General features: G+C 35.3%; 1 protein-coding gene across 4 annotated transcripts in view; it reads right to left on the bottom strand.

Annotated features, from left to right (window-relative positions):
- LRRC4C (leucine rich repeat containing 4C) overlaps nucleotides 1-22,291 on the bottom strand; it is a 375,271-nt gene that overhangs the window by 46,486 nt on the left and 306,494 nt on the right. For all 4 annotated transcript variants that reach the window (XM_050711144.1, XM_035552221.2, XM_035552224.2 and 1 more), the window contains one exon: nucleotides 6,786-6,918. The gene's annotated coding sequence lies outside the window, so the exon portion shown is untranslated. The remainder of the gene's footprint in view (nucleotides 1-6,785; nucleotides 6,919-22,291) is intronic.

The raw sequence follows: 22,291 nt of genomic DNA, 5'->3' as shown, positions 1-22,291 counted from the left end.
TAATAGAAGATTATGTTTACATTTCCCTCACATCAGATTAAATCCCATGAAAATCAGATTTCACTCTTCACCTTCTAAAGCATTTCTCACATTGTGATTTTAATCAAACTGAAATAAAAAATAAAAAGAGAAAAAATGTATCTATTGCAAGCTGCTGTACTTCTGGTTTATTCAGATTTTCTTAGTGATCTTCAGTTGTTACTTGAATCTCATCAGCCTGTTAATTGGGACAGTGGAAAGGTCACTAGAAAAATATTTCTGGTGGCATTCTGTCTGAAACAGAATTAGAATAAAAGAATTCTGGGAATATTTAAGAAAAAAAAATAGCAAGGAAGAAAAATTTCCGAAACATGGAGTTCAGGAAAGGTGCAAGCTATCATTTGATCTTGGATTAATAATCAAGAGGTTCAGCTAGCAGAGCCTGACTGACATAGGAGAGTATGCCAGGTACAGCACTGGTGTCATTGCTTTGACACAAATTGCTAAACCCAGCATGCACTTTCTAGATTTTTTTGTTCATTTTGTTAATTAGAATTTTTGTTTAAGCAAGTGAATAACCATTGATTTCCTTCTGTGACCATGTAGGATGCATAAAGTTTATATACAGCTTGAATTCGATTTGTTATTGCTAACACTGATAAACCCAATTTTGTTTATGAGCCCCATTTTTCACTTTTATTTTCTTTTTGGATCATGACAGATGGAAATTCCATTATTAAATGGCCACCAATTCAGACTTAAATGACTTCTTCTACTAAAAGAACACTGATTTTTCATGTTGGTCATTTTAAATTTAACTTTTTGCTGCAGTAAAGGAATGGATTACAGTAGCTCTCAGATCAGTCACTAGTGGATATTACTGATATTACCCATTACTGTGAAACCTAGCCACTAGTTGCAATGCTTTGTGTATATTTAGATGAGCCAAGGACATGAGAAATAAGAAGATCTTATGCTTAGTGCTCCTAACATGCAGATTGTGTGATGCCGAAACTTTAGTATTCCTCACAAAACTAAACAGGGCCACTTGTGCAACTGGGCAATTTTGTCTACCTTAGCCATTAACCCCTTTCTATGAAAAGTGCTACTTTATCTTTAAAAAAGTGCACGGGAATGAACAGTAGATCATCACTCTCTCTCTTTATTCTACTTCTGTGACTTAAGCAGCCTTTTCTGTTTAGACAAGTTATCATAACTTCTAGTTGTGGTATCTTGGATTCTCAAAGAGCTGTAAAGACATGTGATAATGAATTTAAATGGTCTAAGTGGAAAAAGGCTCAGATTTCAAAGACAATAGGAAAGAGTCCTAAACCCTAACTTTCTTAATCCTTCACGTTTGTGTCTTACCTTCTTTATTTGTAAAACTGGAATAATGATCAAACAACAGGAGTTGCAAAGGTTAAAAAAAAAGAAAACCTACTCACTTGTAGAATATACTGCTTCTAAACATGAAGTTTTGCTAAAGAAACCCATTTCTGAGTGCAGTGTTCAGAGAAGTTGAGCACTTTTGTGCTGCTTGGTTATTTAATATACTAGGCAGCGTGCTACCATTTTCACTATGACGTACTGTATTTTTAAGTATTGATGAGAGGCTCACCGTGTTCAGAGAGAGGCACCTCTTGTTTCTTTATGCATCTGAAGGAATTAATGACTGTGAAGCAGTCAAATACTCTTGTAATCAGCACACACACACAAAAAAACAGATATAAATCAAGGGGATTAAATAAAGACATTGCGTCCCTCATTTTGGCATACATCTCAATGTCATAGAACACCCTTTTGCTCTTTGCTTATATAGCTCTTTTCGTAAGGTATCACAGTGCCATAATATGCCAATGTTAGAAAACTACTGAAAATAATAATAAGATTGTATATAATAGTCTATCCGTCCAATATAAAGCAATGCTTTAATATATTAGAAATATATTCTCAATTTAGCTTTAGTTCACCTATGTTAGCTACTATATTTTATGCCATATAAAATCAGTTTTATCTGTACAGCTCACTTGCTTTACAGAAAAAAATGCAGGGATTACCCCCAAAATAAATTTTATTTTACTTAATTTAGTTCAAATATCTGTATGGCTGAAAAGAACAACAATTTACTGGATTAAAATAATCTTCAGCCCCAAAAGACAAAGCATATCTGCCTGGTGATGTCGGCTGCCTCTTTGCCATCTGCTCCTAAGGAGGAAGAACACAGGACAGTTCTGCCAGAGGAAATTCCTTCCCAAAGGCTGCTATTTGGCAGCCACCGTCTCCATACTGATGCTTATGGAGCAGTAGGAAGCATTCCCAGCACCTGTGTCTCAAGGTACAGCTCCCTTTAATTTACCTGCATACATAATCTTTTGAATTTTTACCCACAGCAGTGTAGGCAGTCCTGTTTCACTCGATTCATTTTTATCCCCAATACAAGACCAGTTTAAAAATAAAAAAGAAAGCTATACCTAGCAAAACTTGAGATTAAAGTTTTGCACAGTGCAAGCAAGCAGATCATTGCAAGCCAAAACAAAGCAAACAAAGAAACAAAACATAAAATGTTATTCTAATCAAAATGTTGTTTCAATCTATGCTTACAACTAGGTTTCATTCACATCCCTCATGCAAAATGTCTTTCAGTGTGTTTTTGCTCAACGGCTATAAAGTCATGTTTTATAGAATCATGTCCCCTTCATGCAGCTCCACAAGAATAACTGTCTTCTCCAGCTACTTTGATACAGCTTTAAATGCCCTAGGGAGTTCTAGCTGCAGTCAGACACCTTGTTGGTTTCATAAATTGGTTTCAGTTTGCTCTTTTAATAATCATATTGCTTAATGCAGGCAGTTCATTTGGTAATATTCAATTCTTGTTACAGCTATCAATACCTTCATAATAAACGTTATTCCAGACATCGCATATAAATAAAAGCTGGTGTGCGTCTGACGGTTTCTTACAGAAACCTCACCTCCTACATACAGACAAATGGCAAAGAAATAAAAAGTGCTTTGCCTGCTGCATCTGAGAATAAATCCTTTTCTTCCCCTTTCTCCTCCTTTTACATAGCTTCTTTTGTCACAAGACATTTAAAGTAGTTTGGAGCTATTTTTTTTTAATCAATTATATGTTGTTAAACAAATGGCTAATCTTTTGCAAGTTCCCAAGAGGTCAAGGGAATTAAGGAATTTCACTGAGTATTCTTTATTTGGATCAATTTTTCTACCACCAGTTTCATTCTACTGTAACCAAAGCAAAACTTCCACTAAAGCAGGTGTTAAAAATTGCAGGACAGGAGCCTGAAACAGGACAGGAACTAGAATATTCCGAGGAAGGTACCTAAAACATTCAGTCTCAGAAAGAATAAATGCTCTATACTGCTCTCCTTCAGTACCAAACAACTAGTTTCCTGCCCCATGTCATAACAGAACTTGAGGAAATTGGGATAAGTAGCCACAATAGGTAAAAAATTAAATAATAATGGAGAAATAACAATACAAAACAAAAGTGATAGATGAACAAAAACAACAATGCTAGAGAGGGAGAAAAGAAAGAAGTAAATTGGGACACTGAATCCCTTGCATCCTGACACACTGAAGGGGTGAGCTTTTCTACCAGTTTTTAATGAAGGAGGAATTTCACACAGTGAGTTTAAACAAAAAGAAGGCATCAGTTTTCCCACAAAACATACAAAATTCATTAAATACGGTGTTCTCAGCTGTGGAATACAATGTGTATAGCATTGAGTAACACCATTGAGGGCTGCTTGGTAACTTGTCTCCTTTATACTTGATTTCTCAGATCACTCCAAAGAGGAGGTCTCTTGGTAAAAAAAAAACAAAAAACAAAAAACACCTTCAGAGTTTTCATTTATGGATACAAAGAATATATATATATAATTACTTAGTTGAGTGTTCCCTTTGCCTGATAGCAATGGACACTGCCTACATAGTTTTGCATGGAAAACATCCCTGCTTTGTGATTGCAGTCTCAATTGCCAGCTGTGTTAGAGCTAGTTGTTGTTGCACAGGTCAGTATCTATAGCCATTCAAAACAAGTTTTTTTCTAAATATGTCTATATGAATTGTTACTAGGTGAAAAGAACTTCTGGTTTGATTTGAATATCTCATTTCTGCTGTTCCAAACACTGGAACATACCTCATTTTCAAATGCAATTTTTCATTGTGTATAAGGACATTATTAATTCTGAAGCTGAATGTCCTTTCAATTAATTTGAAAGGCTTGAACTTTTCCATGAAACATAAAACAGAACTGGTTACTTAGCTGGTTACTTAGGAAAGGAAGAAGAAAAACAGAAAAACATTGACTACTACAACTTTGCTATAGACACCTTTGCAGAAACACAGCAATTCATAGAATGGCTTGGGTCAGAGAGGACCTTAAAGATCATCTAGTTCCAGCCCCAGTTGCCACAGGAAAAAAAAAAAAAAAAAAAAAAAAAAAAGTTAGAAACATTCACCTTAAAATAGACCAAAAATAAGTACTTACCATACAGAAACAGAAAAGTGAAATGCAAACACATCCGGAGTAAGCTGAGCAGCAAAAGAAATGCAAGTAAAGAGCTCCATGTGCTGGAACAATGTGAAACATTTGAAGTTCCCACCGGGAACAAAATATGGTCAGAATTCAAGAATATATACTTAGTACTGATATCAGATCGATATCAACTCAAATGAAGACAAAAGCCTCTTACCAAAAATATTGGTAATAAAATAAAATTACATTTTAACATCAAGATATGAAGCTATATGTAAACATTCTTATCTTCCCCATTCTTGAGTCAAAGTGGCATTTACAACACTAGTTCCCATGAAACACAGTTAAAGCAGTGAATCAGAAACTGAAACATCAATCCACTAAGCACCCTGTTTCTCATTAAGTGTAGGGGTTGGAGAAGTTCAAATTTTACTTAGTACGTTGCAAATGAAGAGATCTCAGTGTCATCTCATCTAGCATCAGTTTCTTTCCCTATATACCCTGAGGGGTTGTAACTTCTTCCCAGTGTAAAGTCTGGCACCCAAACCACTCTCTATGGCATTGAGGTCACAGAAGCATCAACAAAGGTACATTACAAAATTTCTACTCATTTTATTGGTTAAAAAATGCAGCAAGAAAACATCAGAAACACAGTTTAGGACTGAAGCCAGATCCATTGGATCTCAGACTAGTTCTAACCATAAGCAAGCTAGCTATTCTTGTCTTTTGTTTACAGTAAATTACTTGCAACCAATTGATGCAATTTTATAAAGACTACTGGACCCTTATAAACAAAAAGCCCTATTAACTCATTTCTTCTACACAATAGAAAACCAAATTAAGTCTGGATAACTTAGACTAAATTGATTAGCAAGAACTTTGAGTGGAAGAGTTTTGAAAGGCAGACTACAAAATCAAAATTATGATTTTTATATAAATACAGGAGGCAAGACCTATCACTTTCCTATATCAACCACTTCTTCTGTCACACATACTTTAATAACTTCTCCCAGATAATAAAGTACTTTCTATTCCTTATAGAAGGCTTTCGACTCTCACTTTCTACCACAGCTATAGGTTATACAGAGACATAAATAACTCCAAGTAAGTTATGTGAGTGCAGATTGGTTGGTTTTCTGGCAGCTGCCAAGCCTGGTGAAGCATGGAAGCAATTTGTGAATTGAAGCAGTGCAATCTCTGAATGGTTTTAATTAATGGATGCCAAGGAGCTGGACAGAGTTCACCAGCAACAAAAAGGAAGGTATTTCCCAGAGACATTTGAAAGCCTAGCCTAGTACTCAACCAGCAAAATCATCCATACTCCTGAGCAAAGGAAAAACCTTTCCTAATCAAATGATGTTTTGTGCTTTTTGGTTGTCTCAAGAGATATGGGAATAGAACCTTATGAAAACTTTTGCATCAAAAATCCCATTTCATTTTTTACCGGTGTGATTTTCCATTGTTAATATTCTTACTCTCTGCATATATTAAGGGACATTAATAAATGAAAGAAGTCAGCCAGCTTGTCAGGTATTTTGTAAAGTATCATGGGACATGATTGGTTTAAGATGAGTGCACAAAATCTGTTTGTTCAGCAAACTTAATTATAGCTGAGGACCAGTAAATACATACATAGCATGGACATACTGAGAGTTAACTGGGCTCCGGTGTACACAATATAGCTCAACTTTTTGGGACAGCTGAGAAACGTAACGTTCACTGACTGGTACTTCTTGGCTGAACTCTCTCTTAACATGAAGGAAGAAGCATTACAGTTATGCTGAGGGATAACAGATCTTTAGTTTGCTCATTCTCTTGGACTTTGAAATGTTAGCAATAAAAACATCCATAGTTAAGGTTCGGGGAGAAAGACAGTCTTCATAAACACAACAGTTAAGCCTCTAAGATAAGACCAAAATAAGCCAACCAAACACAATTATGTACTGTGAAAAATAAAGCTATTAAGTCTCCCTAGGAAACAACATTTAATTACTCAAAGTTGTGGCAGATATACTGGCATTGTCATAAGTCCTATAAAGAATTTTTTGATAAGTTGCTGTAAATTTTGTGTGTTCTCAAACAGGTCCAAGGGAAGGCAAGAAGAGCCCTGTAAGATAGAGCCTTCAATTTCTCACTCACACAAGGAAGGGAGTTGAAAGCCAGGGTTTTAAGAAAGATTTTCAGGAGACTTAGTATGAGCACTTGGACAGCGTTAAAAGCGTGTGCTCCCATTCCCTACTAGTTTTCTGCCATGTGCTATATCCATGAGCTTTAACAGCAGACTGTGCAAAAGTATCCTAGCACGAATTACCTTTTCAGTAGGTTTACCGTCTTGGGAGGTGATGCTTCTCCTTGTTTTCCAAACTACCCCTGGACCTTCTCATCCTACCAGCCCATTGGAGACGTTTCCACAAAGCTGCCTGGACTCCACCACAGCATCTACCCTGTGGAAGAAACAAATTTTGAAAATCCATGATGCGTCAATTAAATCTCCTAGAGACACGATCATTTGACGACATTGAGAGAGAATAAGTAATGTAGACTAAAACATGATATAGAAGAGCTGTCACTACACTACCCAAGAAGGTAGGAGAGTTGCAAGATATGCTGTTCCTTCAGCATACTTGTATGTATAACGTGACTACTAAAGGTGCAGTTAATTTTGGGAAGACTTAAAGACACAAATACAAGCACAGAGATTTCAAAGGCAGCAAATCGTCAATAATGTGATCACCTAATCTTGCATATGAAAACCTTGCCTGCTCCTGCATTTTTACAAGCTTAACAGTAATGTGAAGAGTGTGTTTGATACTGCTATATTTCTGTAATGTGTAGGTTCATCATACATAAAGGATATGGTGGTAGAAATGAGATCTTTCCACTGTCATTAACAGTAGCAAAACAAATACACCTTTTGAGGATGAGGTATACTTTCCAGCATTTGAACCTTCCTTCATTTGGAGTCTTAGATGCAAGTAGTGATAAAAATGAAAATGGGACAAAAGTTTAAAAATTAATTACTCTGCAAAATTATTTTCAACTTACAGCCTGAACAGATTGGACATACCCTAGTTAAATCAATGAATAAATAAATATTAGAAATAATTATCATACATATAATTTCATAGCTTGTAAACACTAATAGGCAAGAAATACAAAACAGACCTTTTATTTAAAATCTTTTAAAATCACTGCTCATTTACTAAAGAAAAATAAATTCCACTGGCTCACGTTTATGACTAAAGACAACAGTAAATGGTGATTCCAGATAACCCATAAGTCACTGATTCTGTTTTTCAAAGACATGACTGCTTTCTATTCCTTTGGCCTCAGCTGCCTAGCAACCTCCACAGAGCTTTCTTAGTCTATACTAATTCTGGACAGTTTTTATTTATATATTTATTTATGAGAATGTCTATAAGAAAGATACAAAAACAAAGAGCTGTTTGTTCCTTGCTTCTAACACTGGATTCTAAACAGATCACCTCAGTGGTTCAGCAAAGGACACAGTCCTTGGTTTTGCAATGAGAGGTACCTACCTCCTTGAAATTGGGAACTAAGCAAATCCCACTTTCCATGAGACAACAGCTGAGTTTCTGTAAGAAGCTCCTGTTGTAATGGGCACTGATATTTCTTGCTGTCCCTTTTGATTTGCTTCTTTGATACACTTTTTCACCCTGAAATACTAGCTGTTTATGTAAGGCTCCTGCTTTCATGCAGCCTGGAGCTTTTACGTAAGATGAAGACTGTGCTGCTGTACTGAGTCACTAGCAGTTCCTGCATCATCCAAGCACTGGAAGAAAAAGGAGATTAAAACTCATCTCCTGCTGTGTCTGTGACTCAAAGTGGGACAGTTTGGAAGGAGATGGGACTACTTATAATAAGTAGTTTGAAACTGGATATGGACTGTCTCTCCCTGAATAAGCCAGAAGCTTTCTTGGAAATGTCTATTTCCTCAGGGCTTTTTCCTTTGTTGGTTTTTCAAAATTGAGGACTGCACAGAAAATATACCAACACTACATGAGAAAATACTTACTTTCTTACCAATTCAATGTATATACCACTTTACAAATACTGCTAGATCAATTCATCCCCTGATCAGCATATCCCTCTTCTCCAATCAGGAGGGAAAAGAAAAGAAAGGAAAAGAAAGGAAAAGAAAGGAAAAGAAAGGAAAAGAAAAGAAAGGAAAAGAAAAGAAAGGAAAAAAAGAAAAGAAAAGAAAAGAAAAGAAAAGAAAAGAAAAGAAAAGAAAAGAAAAGAAAAGAAAAGAAAAGAGAAAAGAAAAGAGAGAAGAAAAGAGAAGAAAAGAGAAGAAAAGAGAAGAGAAGAAAAGAGAAGAAAAGAGAAGAAAAGAGAAGAAAAGAGAAGAAAAGAGAAGAAAAGAGAAGAAAAGAGAAGAGAAGAGAAGAGAAGAGAAGAGAAGAGAAGAAAAGAAAAGAAAAGAAAAGAAAAGAAAAGAAAAGAAAAGAAAAGAAAAGAAAAGAAAAGAAAAAAGAAAAGAAAAGAAAAGAAAAGAAAAGAAAGGTCAAAGACTTTTCCTAATCTGCTCTTCAGAATAGTGGTCATATCTTGTGGTCACACAGCAGTGACATGGCTTTTGTATCTCACGTCTCACTACCAGCAGAGCTATATACAAATAAAAGATATATTTTTTAAAGTAGTATAAACAACCACCAAAGAAAAACCATCAGGTTTACTTAAAAAAATGACTGCATCAACCTATTTTAATTTGAGCTGTGCTGAGACCATGACGGTTGTAAGATTATGGAAGTACATGTACATCTTGGTGTTTACCTGTACGTAGGCATCAATGTTCATTTACCCCAAACTTAACAGTACAAAATAAGTATATTAAATCTGAGCTATCGTAAAAGAAAAAAAATATATTGAATCATAACAGTGTCCAACAAAACTAAAAACTAAATGGATGATAGAAAATGATTCAAAAATAACCTATTAGATAAAAAAGCTTCATTTTCAGTTTTTTATGAACAGTGAAAGCACCCACAGAAATAGATGTGCAAAGGGATTCACTAAGCAGGAGAAAGAGTTTTTCAATTCAAGGAATCACTACAGATAATTTTCTAAGTTGCTTTACCTCTGTCATTCCATGCAATGACATAAGTTTGTAGTTCCTGGAAAAAGTCTCAATTTGTACTCCTTAGAGTTACTATAATACAAAGAAATTCTGACTACACAGTTAAGTAGCAGCTTATTGATAAGCACTTTCCTCATACTTATGTTCACTTTTTACATTATACGATCATTAAAGCGAAAACTGAGAGTCTGGGATTTCCCACTCTTGCAAAACATAATCATGATTTCATGTGCTCTTCAGTGTTAAGCCAAGCTTCCTGGAAATAAAGCTAATGAAGAGTACCAGAAGCATACACTTGCATATCTGTTTTCCCACTTTCAGCAAGAACTCTTCTTTTAATAAGTCCAAGACCGTGTAAATTGACAATAAAAGAGTTTTTCATGCACTTTTATAAAAAATTGTTATAATAGGTTTCACTACTGTTGTGGTTTAACCCAGTGGGCAGCTCAGCACCACACAGCTCTTTGCTCACTGATCCCTCCAGTGGGATGGAAGAAAGAATTGGGAAAAAAAAAAGGTAAAAGCTTGTGGGTTGAGATAAAGACAGTTCAATAGGACAGAAAATGAAAATAATAATGATGATAATAATAAAAATAAAAGAATATAAAAACAAACGATGCATAGTGTAACTGCTCACCACCCGCTGACCAATGCTCAGCCCGTCCCCAAGCAGCAACCCCCACATCTCCCAGCCAGCCACCCCATATTTATTGTTCAGCACAACGCAACATGGTGTGGGACATCCCTTCAGCCAGTGTGGGCCAGCTGTCCTGGTTCTGTCCCCTCCCAGCTCCTTGTGTACCCCCAGCCTCCTTGCTGGAAGGGCAGCGCAAGAAGCTGGAAAGGCCTCGGCCCTGTGTGAGCACTGCTCTGCTCAGAAACAGCGGTGTGTTAGCAGCATCATTCTCATCCTCAATCCAAAACAGAGCACCATACCAGCTGCTAGGAGGAAAATTAACGCTATCCTAGCTGAAACCAAGACACATACACAATGAAGAAAGTGTGCTAAAGCAGTCATTGGACAAAAACCTTTGGAAATATGCAAAAACTAGAGAAAGAGAAATCTCTCAAGACACATGGAAGAATAAGCTACAAGGAGTCTCACTGTAATTTCTGAAGTCTGTAATGAGGTTTGAGTATGGAATCTAGTACATTTATACTGGCAAATCTCACCTGCCATACACTTATGCTTAAAAAAGAGATATACTGAAAAGATTGATTTTGGCCATCTTTCTCCCTTCCTCTGCTCCTCAAAATAAAAAACAGAGCTGTAAAATGGCTTAGTTTTCTGGGTATGGACTACTACAGCAAAATGCAGTGTTAAAGGTTTGGAAAAAGGACATTATGAGAAAAATGAAGTTTTAGTAAGAAAAACATGAAAGGAAAACTATTGTTAATATACAATATAATCTTTGCTTAAATAACTCACCAAGGAAAACTGCAAGAAATCTTTTTAAAGTAGTCAATAGTATCAGCTCAATGCTCAGCTCCTCATTCCAAGCGTGCTGGTTTTACTCCACACTTATGCCAGTACAACAGATCAACATTTGGTCCTTTATCTTTAATGCTTTCTAAACATTTATTATGGCAAAAGTAACACAAGCTCATTGAAGTTATAATGAGGCTTTTGTAATTTTCTCAAAGCAGTTATTTTTTATGAATTGCAATCGGATGACAAAAGCTGCAGTAAAAAGAAGACTTATTAGAGAAAAAAATAAACATGGTAACATGTTCTACCATGTTGACATAGTAAATGAAATACACAAGGAGAAGGGAACAAAAAGCTACTCAGTTCCTGCTATTTTTAATAAATATTAAACGTTTGGCTATTCACATGCATCACTAACAGGGTGGCATCCAACTGCCAAAAGAAAGGGGGCTATTTTAGATAATCCATGTTATTGTATCTGCCCTGAGTTGTAATTCCAGAGGAGCACAGGTTTGCTGTAGGCCCCATCTCTTATCTGCTTCCTCCTGTGGAAATCTTGGATACTCTGGGACATCTGAAATAGCATTTGATGCTTTTATTTATGAATCAGAATCACTAGCAAGCAGTTAGCAAAATACATGTGAGCTCTTTATGTTAGGTAACGAGTAAGGCAATAACACAGGAAAAATGTAATGTGCTATGTCCACATAAGACTTTCAGCAGTCCCAGAGGGTACAGGGAGAGAATGCTACTCTGTGCAGTTTCTTAAACAAAGAAATACACCTTTATACACACTCTGTCTTACCAGTAAATATGAAGAAGTTAAGTTAAATCTCACCTCTGAATAACTGCTGATTCACTGTGCAGTAAAACTAGCCATCAGTGTTTTCTTGCTGATTCGAAGAGGCATTCTTGCCAACTTCTATTCCCCTCAATTGTTGACTTATTTTGCTATTTCAGATCTCTATTTTATCTATATACTTATCCGAACAGAACTTTTACACAGTAAAGAATTGGCCAAACTGCCACAATCTTTGATGGTGGGAGTAAGGTAAGGGACCATGGTAAGGTCATAACTACATTTTTTTCCTTGTTTTTAGGCTAGTAAAATCCTCAGTAAGGATTATTCTCCTGAATCAGACATATGATTTTTGTGTATGCTGCACTTCTGATTTTTCTTCTTTCAAGAATGCCAGATGGAGCAAAACAAAGAATAGATGCAACTCTGGTATGCTGATATTTTTATACTTCTGCATTTGAGTTAAGCAGATGGAGATTAGGTAATTCTGCACAGATATTCACCAAAACAACTTGAGTTAAGGTATAAATACCATTTTCTAAAATCATATTCTGAGCTTTTCCGTGTCATCTGCTGCAGCAAAGAAATTCACTCATATACTTGGATATGTTTTGTACATCTAATCAATAAACTAGTTAATCTGTGTTGAACCAGTCTTCTAGACTATTGGTCTTATTCAGCGTAACTAATACAAAGTTGTGAGTGGTTCATTTCAGAGTAACTGTGTAGTGTGAAAAACAGGCCTGGTGTCTTCTTAATCTGAGTGTGTGTGTGCCTTTATAAACTAAAATGGCACTAAAATTGCATATTTCCCCCTGCCAATATTCCCCCCATTTTAAGACCAGTTCTATTGACTACTAATAATAGTCTCCAGACACTCATCTGACAAATGGCTGTTTAATTTATTTTGTACTATGAAAGATTTGACCTGGTTTGTTCATCTATAAATACACATTTTTGTGCTGTAGACACAAATATGCATTTGTGTTAGCTTTCATCCCTGCTGTGTTTGTACAACACAGTGTGACATTCACAAACAGAAAGAAAAGAGATTGAAGTGAAGAACATTTGATAGTGTTGTCTAGCATTTTAAATACAGTGAAATAAAGAAATGAGTGCCAACGTCATCAACTGCTAAATTCAGCGTGGCTGAAATGAAACAACGAGATTGGGACAGAAAGAAGAAAGTGAATCTCAGGTGAAAAATCAACTCTCTAATGTTCTATAAAAAGGAATAGGATGAGTGCTATTGAATTCTACTGAACTCTACCATTAGTTTCAGACTTAGATTTCCCCCTTCCGACTAGCACATCTACTCTATTTTCATCTTAGTAATAATTATAAGGAATTCTGCCATATCATAATGTAGGATCATCAAAGGAGTAGGTAAGGATCACTCATTATCTCTACAAAAAAGAAAGATGACACTCTTGAAAAGACCAACAGCCACAGAAAAATTCAGAAAGAATTTTTACTGAGTTCCAGAACTATATTTTAATTATAAGAAGCCACAAGTTCATTTATTTAAAAAGCATCTAAATAAATGCTTTTCAAAACTAAAATTGAAGTTTTTAGTAATTATTAATGATTACTATCAAATGAATTATTCCTACAGTTTTAGAAATACTATCCTTCTGCTGTTTCATATGCTATTTCTTATGATTTAGGAATCTTCTACCTACTTAATGCCCAGTTTAATGAGTTTTCAATCATTAATTTGAAGTGAATTTATGAAAATCAGCTTCAAAAACAAAGCACAGAAGCAAACTACTTGGTAAGAGTTACAGGATGCCCCTCTTCACTATTTCATGTGGACATTTCCCAGTCATAATACATTCCCCAAGTAAGGGAGTTTCAGATATGTTAACAATGCAAAAGACCTACTCCATTATTTAATCTATTTTCTGCCCTCCATAACCTCAAGGTATTGCAGAAGAAGGTAATATCACTTGCTGGTGTTACATATGGGGAAAAAAATGTTCCCTGAGATATCAAAGGAAAGATTTTTCTAAGACAAGCAGTTTTCAGCTGATGGATTTACTTCAGAAGGATACAAAGAATATTTGTCTTATATTAATGAAGAATACAATTTGCCTTATCCTGTATGTACATAGCTACACATCATTGTTATACATGTGAGAATAATTCCAGGTAAGGGAAGTCATCTCAGAAATTCATAAGATTGAAAACAAGGGGATAGTGACAAAGTGTATTGAATAGGTACTTAAAAGAAATAACTATTCATGCTTTTGCCAGATCAAAATAAACAGTGTGTTATCAAGAATAACACTTCAGTTGATAGCTTACTATTTAAATACATTTAGTGAATCGTTTGTCCACCCAGGGATTTCAAGGGATTTTCACTTTCAGGGATGGGGCATACACAACTTTTCTGGGTAACCTGTTCCAGTGCCTCACCACCCTCATACATACATTGATTAGTGTCCTGGAATGCACTCCAGAAAACACTAGGTATGTTCTACTCTACAACACAGTCCAGGGATGAATGCCGTTTGAACTGAGTAGAGATTCAAGTTCAGATAAAACCTACAGTGGAAAATACACTATCAAACTGCTTTTTACTCTTAGTTGGTCGCCTAGTCATACTTTGAGAAGGACAAAAAGGAGGCCTCATTGAGCCTACACCATAACTTCAGTTTTTTTAATCTCCTAAAAAGACTGTTATAAAATATTATCTAATGATTAGGGACTATATGCTTCATCACTTTTTAATTTCTGTCTGAACTTTCATATATTTCCTATTAAAGGCTATTTTATCCAATGATAGGGAAAGAGGAGAGGGAGAGGAGAGAGAGGGGAGGGGGCGGGGAGAGGGAAGGGAGAGGGAGTAATTCAAATTGCAATCTACATGGAGCAAAATTTCAGCAAGGTGTCAAAGTATTAAAGAAGGAACTTGAAGCAGTTTCAGGATTTTTCATATGAAAATATGTCTATAAATGTGAAACTCAAAAACAAATAAAAACATGATTCTTCCTTCTTCTTCAAATGCTCTCCAGAAATAAGACTTATTCCTTGGCTGAGAATTTGTATCATGAGGCCAAGCTTCAACTCGAGAAACAGATTTTTGTACCCAAGCAATTAAAAAGCCCTCACAAACACAAAACCAACAAATTATGCTGCTATCAGAATTTAGAAATGGAATTTCAGATAAAACCACGACTGTGAAACATTACCACATTTTTGTATACGATGTGGTTTTAATGGCTAAGAGAAATGTTAAATTCTCTCAGGAAGAATTTCAGACCACTTCTCTTCAGATCATTCTCCATATATCCCCTGACAGATATCCCCCAGAGCTCACAAGCGGTGCCTTACAGTGACTGAACTCTCGACTGACTCTTATGAAGGGAGTGATTCCAATATATCCACCTCTCCATCTTTTCTCTTGACAGATATTATAGATTATTATTTCCACTGTTTGCATTCTCCTCAGTCTAGATCCTGGAATCTAGTCACGAGGTAAAAACTCCTATCTGCTGACCTGCTAATTGAGGTAATAGGTGGTATACTCGAAACCCATAAGATACACTAAGATATAATCCCAACTTTCATTTCAACATTCAGGATTATTATTTTTTGTTGCTGTCAAAAAGCTAATGCAATTAGGGAAAGCTTGGAAATTGCAATGATATTGCCTCTTCATTCATATTTATTCATTAGAAAATCAACCTGAAGGAAAGTAAACAAAATGGGCATACAGTTCTGGAAAACAGTTCAAAATGAGATAGAAACTGGCAATCACCTTAGTTTCTATGCTAAAAGAATAACCATTGCAGAGAAAGAATACCTCATTTACAAACATTCATTCACTTCTTTTCTTATCAGCTAAGGTAGTCAAGAGAAATGTCATTATACAAAATGGATGTATTATCCAACAGTAAAGGGAATGAGAACAGAGCACTTTATAAACACCTCCAAGGGACTGATGAGTGATGATTGTAGCTATCTGCGTCAGAGCCATAGACAAGAAGCTTCTGGCCTACTACTAATGTCATAAGCAACACACTCACTCCACCCATAAGGACATCCATAGGAAAACATTTTAGGGCTAAACAATGCCTTTTTTTTTTTTTTTAACATATGCCATACTCCACATAATTCCAAAACATACAATATTAAGAGTTTCTTCCTCCTAAATATATCTTGCATAATTATTTCTTAGGAACTACTAAAATGAATTTATATATCAGTATCCAATTGATTCCTGACTGCATACCAACAAATATAACTTTCCTGAGTAGTCACAAATATGATAAAAAATACAGAATACAATAGAAGGTTATCTTGACTGATTTTTCTCTATGTTTGAGTGAAATTGTCAAAAGTGAAATAATTATAGAGCTAGTCCACAGGTTTATTGATTTTTTGTATCACATATACAGGTCTCTATACCCATCCTAAGAAATATGCATAGCACAGCAAGAATTTTCTATACGGCAGCCATGGCAGTGTTAATTAAGCAAATGAAAATGTATCCTTAAAAGCTGGTTTCTTTCTGTGCCCAGTCGCATCAGAGAGAAATAGAGCTAATGCTACGGCCTTATGAGTGCTCTATGCATTCTCACAAACCAAATGAGTTTGTCAGGAGAGGCTCTAGGCAGCATGCAACTTCTGCAATTTTACATCTCATTGACTACCACAATGGGAATTGAAAACAGTTCTCTGCTTTTCACATAATATCAAAAATACTCTTGCAGACCTCAGAAAAATAGCAGATTCTCTGGTAGAGAAAAAAATGAGGAAAAGCAACTTTGTACAGCATTGTTTTCTTATGAATTTGAGTCAAGCCCATCTGACCTTTGAGAAGCCTAATAATAAAGCAATAAGGTGACACACAGTAAAGCATGTCATTCTGTGAGCACTTCTGCAGTAAGTTACGTGGAACAAAAGGGTAGCTCAATGCCCTGAGGCTTTGGGGATATGCTTATTTCGTGGTAAGTGCATCCTGTATACCACCAGCATTACACAGAGTATATGGGAATGCGCATGTCACAACAAACAATATTTAAAGAATAGGGACCTAACAAAGCTGGTAAGAAAATTAAGATTTGCTATTACTGTCACATTGCCTCAGTCATTGGCTTGTTTGATCTTCTGGAGAGATCTTCTATGAAATGCTCAGGGAACTGAACTTTTTTATTGCTATTCATACAAAAATCTCAAGTCCTTCCTCTTCCCACTTCCTCAGTGACCTGTTTTTGCTGGATCCATAAGCCACAAGCCACAGAATGTTACCATTTTATAGGGGATGGGCTCACATTCTAAGCACAACAAAACAAACTCAGAAACCACACTGAATAATCTATGGCGACAGCAGTAGAAGTCTGCTCTACGCAGAGATTGCAAATGGCATATGTAGTGCCATGTGCTAAGCAAGTTGTGATACTCACTGGCCCTTTGAGGTGCCTAGCAACGTTCAGTAGCATTCAGTGGGAACAGAAGAATTTCTGCACTCTGCAGAATTAAACTCCTTATTAAAACATTTACCCAGAATCAATGCCAGGGCACTAAGGGCCATGATATAGTGATGGTACTCAGTAGTGCAGGTTGATGGTTGGACTTGAGGAACTTGAAGGTCTTTTCCAACCCAGATGATTCTGTGATTCAATGATTTTAACTCTAGCAACAATTGTGGGAAATCCTAGAGCCCTCAGTGTTCCCTAAAATCAGGTGAATGAAAGCATTCTTGGCACAAAAGAAGAGCAAGTCTTTAGCTACTTACTACAACCACATTGTCAAAACCAATTTAATTTAAAAAGGAAATCTCTGTGTTAGAAGTAGTGTAGTTTTTACAGAAGTTCCAATGGACCATTCACCAAGCTGGGAATCAGAATATCAGAGTTCTGAATTTCATCATGCCTTTCTGATATTTTTATCTTAAATATATTATATATATTCATATATGAACATCTATACCACTTTTCTGCATGTACTTCCAGTCTAGATACATTTTCAACACATATCATTAGAAGCAACCAGTAGTATAACAGGTGAACAGTCAATGAAGTTTGAAACAATCCAAAACAACAGAAAAACATAGTCCAGAAAGTCAAAGACATCTGTGTTACTCCCATCAGGAATATCCAGTCCCAGGAAGTTGGATGCAAAAATTAAACACAATCATTCCCAGTGACTCTTGTTGGAACATATTGGGATCTACATATCAGGTAAGACTAGGCCTGCATGACAAAGAAACATGCTGATCAAGAGAAGAAACAAAATTCAAACGATACCAAAGTCCCTAGACTACTAAGCAGCCAAGAAGAGCAAAGCTATCCTATGTTTGAGTCTAACTGGTGGTTTGATTAGCAGCAGAACAGAGAAATCAAGGAAAGAAGATCCCACCCCAAAGGCGGCTTCTGAGAACATGCACATACCTGTTTCCTGCTGGACTATAAGGGTCTAATAAAAACAACAGATCACTTAGAAATGCAGTAAGTAATTTCATTCATCATCTTAAGCACACAAAAATGATGGAATAAATTTGGGTATAAAATATCCTCTTAGGGCACATGGATTTCCTGATCCTGTGATATGAAGCAAGATAAAGATAAAGCAAGTAGGGCCCAGAGAAATATAGTGATGAGCCAGGCTGCCTGATTCCAGGTTAAATATATATATATATATATTAAAGTTAAGAACGAAAGTTTTCTGCTAGCCAAAACCAGCAAGCACTGAACTGCGCATTTATTTCTTCTGTATCTGGTTCACAAGAAACGATGTGGTGTGTACAATGGCATCTGTGACAACCATTCTCACCTATTGGTCTCATTTGTCTGCTTGGGAGTCATTAATGCCAACTATAACACTAATAATATAATTATCATCCTTGGGTTATGTATAATATATTAGTAACCTATCACCTATTACTACATGCAGTACTGCTGCTTCACACAACATAGTCCATTATAAACTAAAAACAAAAAACATGCTTTTCTATGGTTTTCCTTATTTTTGTACATGGCATATATGTATATAAATTAAACACCAACAGCACCATTAAATACCAACAGCAAGTGAAATGTGTAGAAGACAGAATATTAAAAAAAAAAAAAGAAGAAATTAGAGTACTTTTTTTTTTTTCATTTCAATTATTATGATAGTCTGTAACACCAATAAAGAGTTTTAGATTAGATATTCTTCACTGTTACTGGCCAAATATACTCATGGCTTCAACTGTTCCAGATGGTCATCAGCTGCCATAAAATGACTGACCTGACGATCGTAGGCACTGCATGAATTCCATAAAGAAAATACTGAAATTTGGACCATAGTCATTTCAAGAATACAATGCTTGCACGGACTAGTTGACAATGTGCCATGCTGATTTACCATTGAGTGTAAATGTTTACAGTTAATGAGGGGGTATTGCAATATGCATATATAACATATTATAGGGTTACGTGTTTAATGCACTGTAAATTTTGTTTCTCTTCCCTCCTATTTTTCTGTGAAATATGAATATTAAAACTTTCTCCTTCTTTTGCAATTTACCAAATAGATAATAAATACTTCATGAGATTTTATTTATTTATTTTTAAATCAGAGACTGTTATTTGTTACTTCTTTCTGAAAAGAGTCTATCACATTAGATATACTGCTGCAAGCACTAAACACTGTGGCTTAGGCCAATTAGTCTCACAATGAATGCTAAACAAAAAACCATGATAATACACTAAAATGTGATAGAATAAATGTTAAACAGTTATTTGTACTCTTAACTTTGTGCTTCACTATAAGTCTAGCTGTCCAAAGGGATGAATTAAAGCAAAACTGTTGTTGTTTTTAACAAGTATATATTTTTTCATTAAATGAAGACATTAACTAAGAATTGTTGTTTGTTCCTCATAAGCCAACGAATCCAACACAGACCATTAAAAAACTGTAGGGCAATCACCTCATTAAAAAACAAAAGGATTATATATTTTTAACCAACTTCTAAGAACTTTTATTATCATAATTAGTAAAATTCTATGAAATATCTCATAAATAGTATTCTACAGAACTGCTAAGTATTATGATGTAATAAAAAAGCATATAAATTAATTAAAATTAAATATAAGAGATTTGAAACTTTAAATAACTTTAAAATTTTAAAATAAATAAGCATTCCTAATAAAGATATACCAAACCTCTTTTATGCTGCATTGTTGTCAATCACCTGGAGAAAAAACTCTCTAGAGTTTTAAAGCCAATTGACAAAAACATATATATATATATATTTCTTCAAGGAAGATGGAAGCCAAATAACTGATTGTTGCCCCTATTCATCTCTGACAAGAAATGATTGTCTTTGAGGAGAAGACAATTTCAGTCACCACAGCCTTGATCATGTATATTTCCTGCACCTGAAGTAATTTCTAAGCAATATTAGTTGACCAAGAAATGCTACTAGTGTACTTCACATGAACCTACTCCATCATCTTGATCATGTACCCTACCTGAGTCTGATGAAACCTGAGTCCAAAATTACCCTAAGTCTAGTCACCTTATAACCAAAATGGTAATGACAAATAGGATATTCAGAGATGGAACAACGATGAAGTCATTAGACAAACTTATTTTATGAGGACAGATTAGTCCAATATAGCTAAATAAAAAGCAAAATGAGATTTTATCATTTATCAATACCTGAAGATTACAGACGTTGAGGAAGAAAATCTTTATGTAGTATGGTACAGGGAAAATGAAACTCCAAGTAAAAATGATAGTATAAATGAAGATAGTAAAGTGGACACTAGAAAAACATTCCAGAAGTCTGAAATCTGTCCAAAAGTAACATAACTGTGAAAGGTGAGAACATTTGGAAATAAAGTAGACAAAGCTTGAGACTGTAAGAAACAACTGTGTAGTGATCATATGGAAGGCTAAACGATTCATATTCGCCTTTTTTGTCTTTGAGATTACTTCCTCTAGTCAGTCATTCTGGAGCACCACTACATTTTAAAACCTCTTTATTTTCCTTCTTCCTTTTAAAAGGGCTGTCAAAATAGATGTGACCTCATTTCCCTTCCTCTTCCTTCTGCTTCAAAGGAAGAATTTGTGTATCCACTATGTTTTCATATTTGATTCTTTCTTTATATCTGAAAACCTATTTTAAGTAACATCTGGACATAGTGTTCAACATTCTTTCTTTATAATGTAGCTTTCTGCAGTATTATGATTTTTAAAAGGTCACGCATCACAATAGTCTTAGTGACCTTATTAAAAAAAAAAAGGCAGAAAAAGCTGATGGATGGATGAAGAAATGTTTGAGCTGGAGAGAATGCTAAATACTGTGACTGTTTCCCACATCCCTACATCCACATACTGAGCTCATTCACAAACAGTAGACTAAGGTTCTCCCAAACTGAGTGCAAAGCTTACAAACCTGCAAGCATTTTATAGAAAAGTTGTCACATCTAGAAACTCTAGAAAGTAGGATTTAAAAGCTTTTGATGCTAGAAGAAAATAAATACTTCTCTTTCCTTGTTTTAAAAAACAAACAACAACAAAAAAAAACAACAACAATCTAAACAGTTTTGCCTTTATTGGAAAACTGTATTTTAAATACCAGAAATATCTGGTATTTGTAAATCATATTTGAAATGGTCTAAGTCTGCTAAGGAGGAAATGTGGTGAATTTCCAGGAATTTTTTAGATAGTCACTGGTATCCTAATACCGTATTTTCTTTCAACTAATTTTTAAAATCTCCATTAACAGTATTCCTCTTGAAACGCACAAGAAATGCATATTGTATTGTCCTTCAATAGAAAAATCATTATCGACTTTCAGAGTCTCTTGCAACGAGTGTGCAAAATATATGAAGTTTGTATCTCAGTCATCTCCACAATTATACTTGATGTTACCAAGTGGAAATTTCATGTTAGCCAGCAAAACACCAGAAATATTGGTCCCAATGAAAGAAATAAAAAAATCAAACAATTTTAAAAAATTAGATTCACTTTGTATTCAGTTTGTCTAACTTTTGCATTTTATTTGTGATCTGTAATGAAACAGTAATTTGAAGGGTTATATTACAGCCTCTACTGCCTTTTGGTTGGGCAGGTGCAACATAAATATAAGACAACTGATAGTGATGTCTGTTGTGTAAGAGCAGGAGCTTTCAGAGGACCTATTAAATCTGTTCACATTTGTTTCTGTACACAAAAAGTTCTGAGGCATAATTTAAGTATCTTTTTAAATACTCAGGAGCTCTTATCATCCCTCCCATTTCAACTCCAGGAAAATAATGGGTTTTGATTGATAGCCTGCAAGTAAACCGATCTATTTAACTCTCTCTCTCTCTCTCTTTACTAAATTGATCTTAATTGCTACATAATCTGGTGAAAATCAAAAATTGGCAGACAGCACTCAAGATACACTTGAGAATGGAACAGCAGGGGCTTTGCAGATCTGGAAGTGAGCTGCACAGTGTTCATGCAGGAGAGAAGCGGTGATAGAAAGGGTTTACAAAACTAAGAAAA

This window comes from Cygnus atratus, chromosome 5 (assembly GCF_013377495.2).
Source record: "Cygnus atratus isolate AKBS03 ecotype Queensland, Australia chromosome 5, CAtr_DNAZoo_HiC_assembly, whole genome shotgun sequence".
Lineage (NCBI taxonomy): Eukaryota > Metazoa > Chordata > Aves > Anseriformes > Anatidae > Cygnus > Cygnus atratus.
The sequence above is the reverse complement of the archived record's forward strand: the minus strand, read 5'-3'. Positions and strand labels throughout refer to the sequence as shown.